Source organism: Stegodyphus dumicola, chromosome 6 (assembly GCF_044657685.1).
Source record: "Stegodyphus dumicola isolate Sdum_Otavi_A_Nest chromosome 6, ASM4465768v1".
Lineage (NCBI taxonomy): Eukaryota > Metazoa > Arthropoda > Arachnida > Araneae > Eresidae > Stegodyphus > Stegodyphus dumicola.
The window spans coordinates 68,956,744-68,970,539 of NC_140773.1; the positions used below are offsets into that span (position 1 = coordinate 68,956,744).

Below are 13,796 nucleotides of genomic sequence, written 5' to 3' on the forward strand. Positions count from 1 at the left end.
AAATGAACTCAATTTATCAGTAATAAATAGGATATAAAGAACCAGATTAAGTTATTTATCTGAACCTAGCAATAAGATAATTAAATTAGCTTTCTGTGCCATACGATAATGTTATCTAGTGGAATTTAGAATTTATCAATTAATAATTATGTTATCAAAACAGTCAGTTGACATTCAAATTCAATAATTTCCAAAGCTCAAATGGAACCATTAACCTAATTAATAATAACCAGGTAGACAACAAACAAAACAGCTCAATTCAAGAACTATGAAATAAAAAAAATAAAATAATACAATAATTTGCATTGTATTTTTAAAGCCAAACAACTCAAAAAAGTAAGATCTAAGGTGGCACAGGAACACAAGTAATAAAACAAACATATAATTTAATTATAAAAAATTCTATGATGTATTAAGCTTTAAAAGATTTTAATCGGTTGCAAAACAAAATTTCAATGTCCATAATTACTGGATTAAAGTAAGAGCAAGTTGTGACAGTAAATCATTATTACCATTTACTATCATCTAGTAATGCATTAAGTTGTTATAAGGTTAGTTAACATAAATTCTATTACACTATTTCAACTAATGAAAAATAATAAAAATATTGCTCCAATAAAAATATATTGCACATTTCATTTATATAAGACAACTAATCAACTTTACTAAGCAATTCTACATTCAGATGGATTAACACACCCGAGCTAATTTAATTTTAATAATTATTTTCTTGCTTGGGGAGGAAAGAAAAATTTAACTCATTTACTAAAAAAAATAATTATTTACATAATTTCTCTGCGCAGCTAAACATCAGTTAAATTAAATTTAAGATATAGATTTCTTAAGCACTATAATGGTACAATTAAAAGAAAAACATACCTGAGTCCTAATTTGTTCTGAAAGCACAATCAGAAATTTAAGAAGAAAGGGGCACTTAGCTGCACTGTAGTCTGTAGACACATTCAGCAAACAAATATAACAGAGGGCCTGTGATGATTTATCTAAGTGGATGTAGAGCTAAGGTGGGATGTAATATATGGCAGTTGATTATGCATCTTTCATATGGGATTCATACAGGTCTAGCACTAGCTGGATTCAGATGAAGAGAGATGGAGAACATGACGGAGAATGGGCGACAGGAAACCTAAAGGAAGACATCTAAGGCCAGATCTTGATATCAGCCAACTTCCCTGAACTGGATGCAGCTCAAGGAAAACATTGAAGCCTATGATGGCAGTCCATGGTCAAACACACAGGAAAGGAGTAGAAGAAATTCAACGGCATACCATCTGGATTAGGATACTTTTTAGCTATGAAGGCATGAATAATGGTAATAACATAGTGAAGGGCTCAAGTTTCCAAACCAGGACAAAGTTATCAGCCTCCCAGTATCCAATTAACCATATTATGTAATCATTGAAGTTGCAAGCTCACAAACCCATGAGGAGCAGCACAAAAAATTTAAAGAATTAAAGTCAAGAAAAAAAGAGCCTCTTGCAAGAGTGCACCTCCGTTTTAAACCACACAGACACCACGTTCCTGCAAAATCCCCAAAATCAGGGAGAAAAAATGTTCATCAACACTAAGAATAAACACTACTAAAAAATTTCACTTTTTCCAAGCAATATTTAAAAATAGTTCAACCAACCTTCACCCCATCACCAAGTTGACCATGAAAAGGAACAGCAACCCTTTTTGTGCAAAACTACCCCTCAGACAGAACAGGAAGTAAGGCCACCTTGAAGGGAAGAAGCTTAAAAAAAGTGACTTTTTGAGCCAGTAAGAAATTATCCCAAATCTGATGAAATAATCACTTAATTGAGCATAACTCCTGATATACTTAATGTAACTTAATAAAAGTAGATTCAATAGAAAGGCAAAATTTTTCTGCATAAGTTGTAAAAATTTCAAATGAAGGCAACAGTATTTAGTATTTTAGATTACAATAATACTCAGAAATTTAACTTGCCATTGTCTCTCTGACTGAACTAAACGTCAAAAATTGAAAATCTTGACTTTAAAACTTTCTTACGATAAAAACCAATAAACAAATGAATAACAAGTACCTTTAATTAAAGAACATAGTAGTTGTCTAGTCAAAATTTGGAATAATTAATATAAAGTTTAATTAATTATAAATAATTTAATTCACTACACCAGTGTTTCTCAACATCCGGTCCACAAACACTATTCGGCGGACCTTCCAAATTCAGAAGTATTATGACAATATACCTACCGTTGTTTACAAAAGAAAATAATTAAAATCTGACATGCATACAGCGCAATGCATTATCTCAAGCTTTCTCAACGTGTTTGTTTAATTTATGTTAATTCGTATTAGGAGACCTATTGTTATGCCATGAACGTGTATTTGTGGGTAACGAGTACTCTAAACAAGACGTATTAGTTTTGAGTGGAGAAATGCTTATTATTTTTTGAAGGTCTGTTGAATAATGGCAGCTGTATTATTAGTGTAATAAATAGAACGAACTTCTTTAAATAATTTTATTTATAAGAAAACAGAAGTTAAGAAAATGACAAAATTTTTTAACCAAATTCAATTGTTATTATGAATTTCGATTATTTCAGCTGTTGCCACTTGAGCAAAGAAAATTGATGTAAAGAGGTAGCAAATTTTGTGCAAATTTATCGTTTGTTACATCAGGAATTTTTTTTTTTTTTTTTCTAACTAGACGGAGAGCTCACAGCACAGAAAGGGTTACAGTAATTCTAGAAGGCAGAAAAGTCCATCGGTGTAAATGAAGCGGGTGTGAAATGTGACAAACATTGAGAGGCATAGGTTGGGTTCACTGCAGAATGCTGTACACAACCGGGTACCTGATCCGCAGGCCCTACCCCTATTGAACAAGAATTGGGTATTTCCTAATTATTAATTCATAACAACTTAAAAGTTTGTGGAGAACTCTTTATTATTATTATTATTTGTCCACTGGCCCAAGAGAGGGCGCTACCAGCTTTCTCCCTCTTCTCTTCTAGGGAAAAATTTGGACTGGTTACTCTTTTCCTGGCTGCCGTCGGTGAAGCACGCGCTCACCTCTCTTCTGCTTCACTTTCATGATTTTTTAAACTATGTGGACTTGCTAACTATAAAAATGCTTATCGTGCGAACTGTAATCAATGTGACTGTGTATCAGTGAATGTGTGTTAAAATATATACCTTTTCCTAGTATTAAATAAAAATGTTAAAAATCATCGAGCTAAGCTATCATCGTTTTATCTGCAGCAACTCAAAAATGGCATCCATAGATGAAAGCCATAAATGATGACCCATCAAGTTAGTGAACTCGTGACTCCTGAAACCTGCGTGCATCATCAATTTCTGTGCTCATAAAGTGCTGTGAAGTGAAAATATCGTCTGTTAATGCAGACAAATATCGTAATCCATCATTATTTTTGTGTTATCGTCAAAATAGTGTGAAAAACAGTTGTGTCTCCTTAACAACGTGCTTATGAATGTGCCTCATGCAAAACGTCAAAGTGCTTAGAAGTGATTTACATATATATCCTACAACATAGTTACATATCACAAAATAAGTTTTTTGGAATATTTTTCTATAACTGAATTGTGTTATGCTGACTGAGCAAATATTTCTCGTACAATTCGGAGGTAAGCTACGCAAATTCTTAGTTAGTAGTACTTTAAAACTTATGCTTATATTCAGATAGCACACCTACGAAAAGTATTTTTGTCAACTTGGTGCTTGCATTAACTTTATTTATTTTGCACTAGTATCGTATGTGAACTTATTAGTGACTGATTTTTGTGTATTTATTTATCTCACATTTGGCAATATATATATGTTTTTGTGAATCATGGCTCCACCACAAACCATCGCAAACGATCTTAATATCTCATGTGTTTCCATCAAGCCTCCCCCATTTTGGAAGGTCAAACCCACTTTATGGTTTGCACAACTGGAGGCCTAGTTTGATATCATCGGAATCATTGTTGAAATCACGAAATTTAATCATGTGATATCTGCAATCGAATCCGATATTCTCAATAGCGTTTGTGATATTGTTTTGCACCCACCAGTGACTGGCAAATATGATGCACTAAAAACATGCTTAATTGAATTGCATTCTGAAAGTGAGGAGTCAAAGATCCGTACACTTCTTTAGAGGCTGGAACTTGGCCCTTCACAATTACTTTGCCGTATGCAAAACCTCGCTGGAGAGACCGTTGGAGAACCCTTGTTGAAATCTCTATGGATATCCCATCTCCCGCAAAATACACAGAGTATTCTTGTTGCCTTAAGTGATAAGCTCCCAAAACTCGCAGCTGTAGCTGATAAAATTACAGATCTCACAACTCTCCTTAACATAAATAGTGCTGTTACGGCATCTACTTCTCCCATTGAACAGCAAGTTGCAGAGCTGACGAAGCAAGTAAATAAACTTTTGCTAGCCATCAAAAACAGCTGTGAGCGTTCCTGTGAATGAAGAGACAATCATTTCCAATGCAACTGAAGGCGTAATAGATCCAGTGGACACTCTCGCCAGTATAAAGAACTGTGCAATAACATTTGTTTTTACCATACTAATTTTGGTTCCAATGCACGGAAGTGTGTTTCTCCATGCAATTTTCGGCAGTCGGAAAACTAGATCGGCGGTCGCTTGTCGGCCAACGTTGCGACCACCACATTAATCGAATTCTTTTGGCCGATCCATCGTCAAAACTCACCTTTTTAATTGACACTGGAGCCGATTTATCTGTCATTCTCAAGAGTTACAGTCAGCATGCCAAAAACCCAGCTGACTTAGTACCAAAAACCCAGCTGACTCTTTGCCGCTAACAGTACCAAAATAGCAACGTATGGCACCAAACTCTTGACCATCAATTTAAACTTACGTCGCTCATTTACTTGCCCTTTTGTCCTGGCAGACATCAATCAACCCATCATAGGTGTTGATTTTCTCACAAAGTTCAACTTACTTATAGATGTTAAAAAAAACCGTTTAATTGATGGACAAACAAAACTATATTCTTGTGGTAGACTTCCCAATGTGAACTTGCTCAGTATTAGCATTCATATTTTGATGGGTAACTCAAAATTTGACAAAATTCTTGTCGATTACCCCAGCTTGACAAATCCTTCACAAACTTTTGAGAGGGCACCAATGTCAACAATTTTCCATCGCATTGAAACTAAAGGACCCCCTATTTTCTCAAAGCCTAGAAGATTATCTCCAGAATTACTTCAAGCTGCACGTCAAGAGTTTGACTTTCTCCTATCAAAAGTCATCATTCAGCCTTCAAAAAGTCCTTGGGCAAGCCCCCTACATATGGTTCGTAAAGCAAATGGCGACTGACGACCATGCGAGAATTATCATCGCTTAAAAGCAGTTACCATCCCGGATCGTTATCCCGTACCCCATAGTCAGGATTGCACTCAAATGTTTCCAGGAAAGGACATATTCTCAACTCTTGATTTAGCCCGTGCCTATCATCAAATCCCTGTCAACCCTGCAGACATTCCGAAAACAGCCGTCACTACCCTTTTTGGTTTTTTAAAATTTTTGGCTATGCCGTTTGGGTTACGTAATTCCGGCCAAACTTTCCAACGTTTTATACATGAAGTTTTATTTGGATTGGATTTTTGCATCTCTTATTTTGATGACATCCTTATTCCATCAACTAGTGAAGAAGAGCACATCCGTCATCTTCGTCAAGTGTTTGATCGTTTGAAAAAACATGGTTTGACCTTAAACCGTAACAAATGCGTACTCAGAAAACCATCTGTTTCCTTTTTAGGTTGCCTCATTACTGCTTCAGGTTTAAAACACCTGCCTGAAAAAACAAAAGCAATTGCCGACTTCCCAAAACCTACCACTATTGTCGAGCTCAGACGTTTCTTAGCCATGATAAACTTCTATCATCGCTTCTTACCAAACGCAGCTGAGACCCAAGCTTCACTGAAAGAAATCTTAAAAGATTCACGTAAAAACGATAAACGCCCCGTTCCTTGGAATGGCGAACTGAATCAGGCATTTGAAAAATGTAAACACGACCTTATTAATGCTGCAACTCTCTCCTACCACTCTTCTAACCCAAAGCTGAGTATTATGGTTGACCCTTGTGACATTTCCGTCGGAGCTGTCTTAAATGTTCGGCACTCTAATAACTACCAGCCACTAGGATTTTTGTCACATAAACTATCCCCCACCGAACAAAAATACAGCACATATGACAGAGAGTTATTAGCTGTTTATGCAGCTATAAAATATTTCAGGCATAATCTCGATGGTCAACACTTCACTATATTTACTGATTACTGACCTCTAACTTATGCATTCACATCAAAATCAAATTCTGCTTCCCCGAGACTAATTCGTCATTTAAATTACATAGCTCAGTTCAGCACAGATATTCAGCATATATCAGGTTCCAGCAATGTCGTCACAGATACTCTCTCGCGTATTCAAGGCATCGATGCCAATGCACTGCTGGATTTCATACTTATTGCCCACTTGCAAGCTACCCACGAGGAGTTCAAATGTCTGAATGAAGACTCAAACTGCTCATTGAAATTCCAGTCATTACAACTTACTCAGGATCTCCAACTATTGTGCGATACCTCTAACAACAGACTTCGACCTTATGTACCACTTGACTTCAGAAAAAATGTTTTTGACTGTTTCCACAACCTAACGCACCCAGGTATCCGAGCTTCCAAAAAGCTCATACAAGAAAGATTCATTTGGCCATCCATGCTAAAGGACATTGCCAGTTGGACTTGTTCCTGCATCGTGTGCAAACTTTCGAAAGTTACCCTCCACACACATAGCCTTTTGAAAAAAATCGTGATGCCCTACGAAAGATTCGACCATGTTCATATAGACATCGTTGGTTCTCTGCCACCATCTGACGGTTACCAATATCTACTCACCTGCGTTGGCAGATTTACTCATTGGCCTGAAGCTTTTCCCATTCAGGACATCTCTGCTGGCTCTGTGGCTCGAGAATTCATCTCCGATTGGATTGCACGATTTGGTATACCATCCAGTGTGACTACTGATCAAGGTCGACAATTCCAGTCCCACCTTTTCGCTTCTATGACATTTATGCTTGAAATGCGCTGAATTCGCACTTCGCCGTACCATCCTTCAGCCAATGGCTTAGTGGAACGTTTCCACCGTGACCTAAAAGCAGTTCTAAAGTGCCATAATGACACTCGTTGGACTACATCCCTCCCTCTTGTGCTTCTTGGTTTACGTTCTTCCTTCAAGCAAGACCTTGCAGGTACATCCGCTGAACTTGTCTACGGCACAGCCCTTCGATTACTATCTGAGTTTTTTCAGCCATCCTCTGCTCCTGTCAATCCAGCATCCTTTCTCCAGACTTTCCGAGAGGTGACGAAGAAGCTGTCTCCAACTCCTACATCATGCCACAACAAATCCACCCTATTCGTGGCGGCGCGCAACGAGCTGAAAGTTGATCTGTCAGCACTATCCTTATCTTCAGGGCAGATGTTTTTATTTTATTCGGGTTATAATTCCTTACTAAATGTAGTATTTCATCTCGATGTACTCTGTCTTTGATATGATTTAAATCAATTTCCTCATCATTATAAATATCACGAATACACATCAAGTAGTTTTCTAGTTGCAATTTTCTAATTCGACTATGCATAATGTATGCTTTAAGGTCTGTCCACACGAGTACGCTCGCGATGTAGTTGACGCAACTTTTTTTACACCGGCGTAAATTCGCGTGACGCAGGAGGCATAAAACTGAGTTTGCTCCTGTTCAACTTTTATGCCCATAACATGAACGAACAGCCAATAGCTGACTGAGTTCTTATCACGTGTCATAATCAAAAAACATTTTTGCTTACTCGTTTTAATATAACGTCAGAACCACACAGAGATGCGTTTTTGCTTAGAAATATCATAACTGTATACAGCAATAAAATTATTAGCATTGTTCACACCATCTTCAGATTTCTCAAACCATATATATTGGTATAAATTTCAAATTCTCATTAACCCCTTCGCGCCGACTGTCACGTCTACGGGCGAGCAACGAACACACTCACCTCCCGGCCGACACGCAGGCGTGCCAGAGCATTTTCCTGATCAATTTGCCTGAGCATTTTCACTACTGACTGTCACATATTTGTGCCAGTGTCCTAGAATGTTTGAAAAGCTATAATTTCTGCCACAAGATGGCACTGTATGTCCATATGGTTTCAGATACATGTACATTAGACCTTCTACTCGAAATGAGAGAAGCATGACTCACATACATGTGTTTTTGATTATATAAACAAACGGGGAAATAAATGTTTCCGAATGGCATGATTTATGACGTCTCTTTAAATCGCACTGTATTCGCACCTGGTAGTTGTTTATTGTAAGTAGAGAAGTTTTATTTGCGCCAAAGCGTTGGGTATTTCGGTTTGCAGTTCAGTTTTTAGAAAATAATTAGATCTTGTTAGACGTGAATTCTTTCTGTTTTTACCGTTGCAATGTCGAAGCGTCGAAAATGTTTAACAGAGCATGAAATAGCAGAAATGATGCAAAATATTTCAGATATTGATTCTGAAAGATTAACCGAAAGACATTTTCCAAAACTTTGTTCAGAAGAGACTGAAAATGAGACAACAATGCTTCATTTGTTCACATTCCCGGAAAAATCCTCCAAAACGGCAAATGAGTTATTACGAGTGCAAGGAATGTAACGTAGGACTATGTGTAGATCCCTGTTTTCAAATTTTTCATACGAAAAGAGAATTTTAAGTAATATATTTAGTTTTCAGATGTATAATGTTAAAAGTCATAAAATGGTGAGTAATGAAAATAAAATGTGTAAAATATGCATTTAAACAAGAAATAAGGTAATTAAGGTATATAGTATAAAAATATCTGTAAAGCATAAGCCGTTTAAATACTGTATAGAGCATTATTAAACAATGCGTTGATACTTCGGAAATTTCATGGATTTAGGCTTAGTAGCAAAAAAGCCCCCGGCCCTAGACAGACGCTCGCGTAAGACACTGCTGGCCTCCGCAATAAGCGTGCGTTTGCACTACCCGGGGCGAAGGGGTTGAAGGGGAAAACTGTATATAAAGCAATGATCCGACCAGTATATCCATATGCTTCATCTGTTTATAAAACCGTAAGTAATAGGAACCTAAATAAATTACAGTTTCTACGGAATTACTGCCTTACAAAATTCTCCTTAATTATTATAATTATTGGCTATATCATGTGTAGTAAAAAAAGCTCTATAAATATCCCAATATTAAATACACCAAAAACTAACTTCAGCAGTATAACAACATCTAAAATAAAGCAGTTGACTGTGAAAGAGTATTCAATAAAATACAATTACAAAATTTTGGAGGAAAGTTACAACTTGTGTCATACAGCAATCATTTATTGAAGATTCATTAAATTACCTTTGCAGTGACTTCTACTTGTTACATTATTTTTCACTAACACTGCTGTCACAGATAGCTGAGTGGTCAGCGCGCTGCTTTGCAAATGCAAAGGTGGCGAGTTTGAACCTTACCCGTAGACAGTATATAATTCAGTTAGCTTTTTCTCATTTTGAAACGTGTTTCTTATATTTAATCATAAATCATTATATTCTTATTTTACCTATTATTATTATTGTTTTCATTTCTTATTTTATTCATTATTATTATTGTTTTTAATTTAGTTTACAAATGTGCATTGCAAATAGAAACCCTTATGTAGTAATATATCTGCATCTCTTTATCATACATCATCTATAAATTATCTCTTTACTGTATTGCATATTTTATCATGCACATAATTTCTTATAAACTGTCCAAAGTTTGAACCTCATTCTAAATTCAAAAATAAATAAAAAGAAAAACAAAAGACCAAGGGAGGGGGAGTTTAAAAATAATGAAGTTGGTTTTATTATATGGTGGATGTTGTATATAAAGAGAATTAAGTAATTTAATTCTCTTTATATACTGTATTCCAAATCAATTTTATAAATCCTAATTTTCATACAATATACAATCTGCAAGTCCGTCAAACTGGTCGATACTCATCCTGAAGTATTTAAAAAACAAGTAATATAAAAAAAATCAATTCCTACTTAGGTTCACAAAGAAAAAATTTAAAAATACAAAAAAAAAAAAAAAAAAAAAAAAAAAAAAAAAAAAAAAATTAAATACAAACAGAATTTTTTTAATTAAAAATTTACAAAATTTTAATATGTGAAAAATCTGTATCCACTACAAGTTTAAAAAATTGTATTTGAACTTGAGTGGATGAAAAAAAGTATTTTATTAACGACTGAAAATTTGAACAAGATATATGGAGAGTGTGAGCTAATAGTAGGAATTTAATAATTCCAGATATTCATTTTGCAAACAAGGCAGTAAAGAAAAAATAATCTCTTTGAACAGGGTTGCTCTAAATAAATCTTTCAGAACCATTCTCGTCATTTTTTTGCGGTTTTGCCTCTGCTTGATGAAGTAAAGTTTCAACTATAAAAAAAATCATCTGATTCGGGCAACTTGCCGCAAACATATATTTAGTTTTCAAAGTAACAAGATACAGCTTCGTTGACAGCGCCACGTAATTTTTGTGCAAAATAATTCTATTGGTTAAACGCACTTTGCAAGCGTACTCGTTTGGACGTTTTTTCGCTGGTAATGTAAAAGCACATTCGTCAGCTACGTTTCGAGTGTAGTCGTGTGGACAGGCCTTATGCATGCACGCGTTGAAAGAAATGTTTAATAAACAAATAAATATTAAGTTTTTTTTTTTTTTTTTTTTTTTTTTGTGTGTGTGTGTAAAATTTTATACCCTTTAGATCGTAATTGCTCTTTATTTCATAAATTATGGTTTCATATTTTTAATTGTATAATTTCTGCATGCCATCTTACCAGATTTAAAATGATGATATATAATTTGGAAAAAACCCTAATTCGGAATCGCCGAAGTCCGGATTACTGTGTACTATATCTCTAATTCTTTGATAGAGTGAAGTTTTGCATAAAGCCTTTCTTAAAGCAATGTTGACAGAGCTTATAAGTCTTTTGTAAAACACACTCCACCTTGCGAGTTTTTTATTTATTTTTTTTTTTTCAGTAATTTATTTCCTTTTGATTCTATGCAAGGCATTAAAATTTGTAACATCTGGGTGGTTGATTATTCTCTACATATTTCTGAGATCAATTTCAGTTCGCTTGAATGTCTTGAATGTCACTTTGAAGATTACTGAGTGTAAACCTCTTCATGCATCAAATCTCTTGAGTATCCAAAAAAATATTTCAGTTGATAGACTGCTGACAAGTGCACCACCCTTGTGGCAGCATAAATGTGAAATAAAATATAGTGCTTAGTTTCATTGTGTTTTATATACGATGGTCCAGACTAACTGCACCAAATAGTTGGAATTGTTCTGTTCAAAAATCAGGAAGCTATATGTAAGTTGAGCTTCCATATATTGAAGCATTTTCACACATTTATGATCTACAGTTTATGTCAAATATGAGTGTTAGCAGTTCTAAAATGAAATACTGTTATGTTTCTCTTATGTACCAGTTTATGGATTTGGAGTGAATAATGACGATAGCACTTGATGAAGTATCAAAACACAATGTATTAATTAGTATTACTCAGGACAGTTCCAAACACACATTTACAGTTGTCGAAATGGCAGACAGGCTGAAACAATCAGCAGCACAGCTTTCAGGCTATAACGATGAAGACAGCTTCTCGGTTTAAGTACCAGAGTACAGCTACTGACTCAGTTCAGTCATTCTCAGCTCAGTAGAGCTACTGACTCAGTTCACATGTACTCTCAAAACTCTTCATGCTACAGCTTGTGAAGCACTAAGCAATACACTCGATAGCCTCAACGATGCACACTCTCGATGCCCCAAATCATGATACAGCCAATAACCAACTCGAAGGACTATAGGCACTAAACTGACTGACTATCAACTAACTTGACTGACTCTCCGTGTACCAGCAGGGTTTATATAGCTTTTGGCTTGTGTTCAAGAACATTCTGGGCCAAGCTGGTAAGAATTCGTTCCACAAATTTCTTCATCCATCTGAGGCATGTCGCCAAATGGGCAGTTTCTTGCCAAATGTGGCAACCTTGCCTTCCCTTGCCATTTTCTGGCAACCCTAGACCCGCCTTGCTGTGAAGTTGGAAATTTGGTAACAATACGGTCTCATGTGCATTTCTGACAATCAGTTCAGTGAACCTGTGTTTCTTGGGGAAAAATAATCAGGTACTTGGCATCAAAGCTTAGATTTGCTCTTTGTAGTCTCCATCCTACATGGAGTATGGCATCATTAATAATTGGATTTACAACTCTAATTTTTTATTTGCTAGGGATCAGTTTCTTCATTTTCAAGAGTCGGACTTCTTCAGGAAAACATTAGGCTTGAATCCATTTAAGGCAATAATTCTGACTTCATTAATATTATCAGCATTTAAAGTTGACTTAATGTCTTACTTCTTTTTTCAGGCTGGCATTACACATAAATCTCTTTATCCATGTTATGATGTGATAAATTTTATTTACAGAACTATATTTGGTTAAATTCAAAAGGTGAGTTTCAGCATAATCTGTACTGGTGCAATAAATTGATATCTCGCATTTCAATTTTCTTTCTTCATTTATCTTCATATCAGAGATGTCTTGATCTTTTGCCTTGGCCAGTATTCTTTGGGCATTCTCTACCAACTTGGACCGTTGAACCAAAAGAAAGTTTGCAATAATTCTGAAGTTAAGGAAACTCTAGAAATCACTTCAGCAGGATTTAATCTAAAGGAACATGATTCCAGCAATGAGTAGGTATGAGATCTTGAATTTGTGAGACTCAATTGGCCACAGAAGTCTTCCATTTTCTCAGCAAGCCTTCAGTGCATGACAGGACTATTGATTAATCTATATAAGCATAGACTGAACTGATATTCATATTTAGAGTTTTCTGAACCTCGTTTAGCAATTTGACCAATAGAACAGCTCCACATAATTCTAAGTGAAGTAATGACACTTGTTTTAATGGTGAAATATGGCTTTTTCATGTCAAAAGCAGGACACTTGTTTCTCCATTTCATTTTGACATCATAAATATGCGGCAGCTCTATAAGCCCTTTCATATGCCTCTCAAACTCCATAGAGCTGAATGGGAGCAAAATTATCAATTATTTCTTTCAAGATAAAAAAATGCCTTTCTAAAGTGTAGATATTCTGATATGAACTAATCAGAAAGCTCTTCATGCAGTCTAGTAATCCAAAGTTTCTGGATGATTAATTTAGCTAAAGAAATAATTAGTCTCAAGACCAAGAAAGGCATACAGTTTTACAACTTCTGAAATTATTTTTCGTTTAGTTATATTTTCAGTTTCTGTGGGAAGGCAGACCTTAAAAAGAGAAATAATCAAATGCTGCATACCAGTGCATTCCTAAAGTTTTTATTGAATTATCTGTATCAATAGCAAGTGAGCTTTTGCTTTTAGTTTCGGTGTAACCTCCAGATAAAGAATCCAATAATTTTGGTTCATTTGATGCCCATTTTCTAGAATTCACCAGAATCAAGAGGTAAAATTAATTCTTACTGTAGTCTGGAAGCCATGAACTTAGTCCCACTGAGTAAATCATCTATCTTAGAATATCTTTAGCCAATGGAAATTTTGTATCTTGTGAGAAAGTTGTTAAAGAGCTTTTATGGCTAAATTTGGAGGAGGTACCATAAGTAGCAGTTTTTAAACAATATTCTTCCACTTTATCATTAGAAGACTTTCTCCATACTATTCTTTGTAA

At 35.4% G+C, this 13,796-nt stretch overlaps 1 protein-coding gene across 4 annotated transcripts in view; it reads left to right on the top strand.

Annotated features, from left to right (window-relative positions):
• Positions 1 to 13,796, top strand: part of LOC118200281 (insulin-like peptide receptor) — a 529,147-nt gene that overhangs the window by 483,098 nt on the left and 32,253 nt on the right. The gene's annotated exons all lie outside the window — the stretch shown is intronic.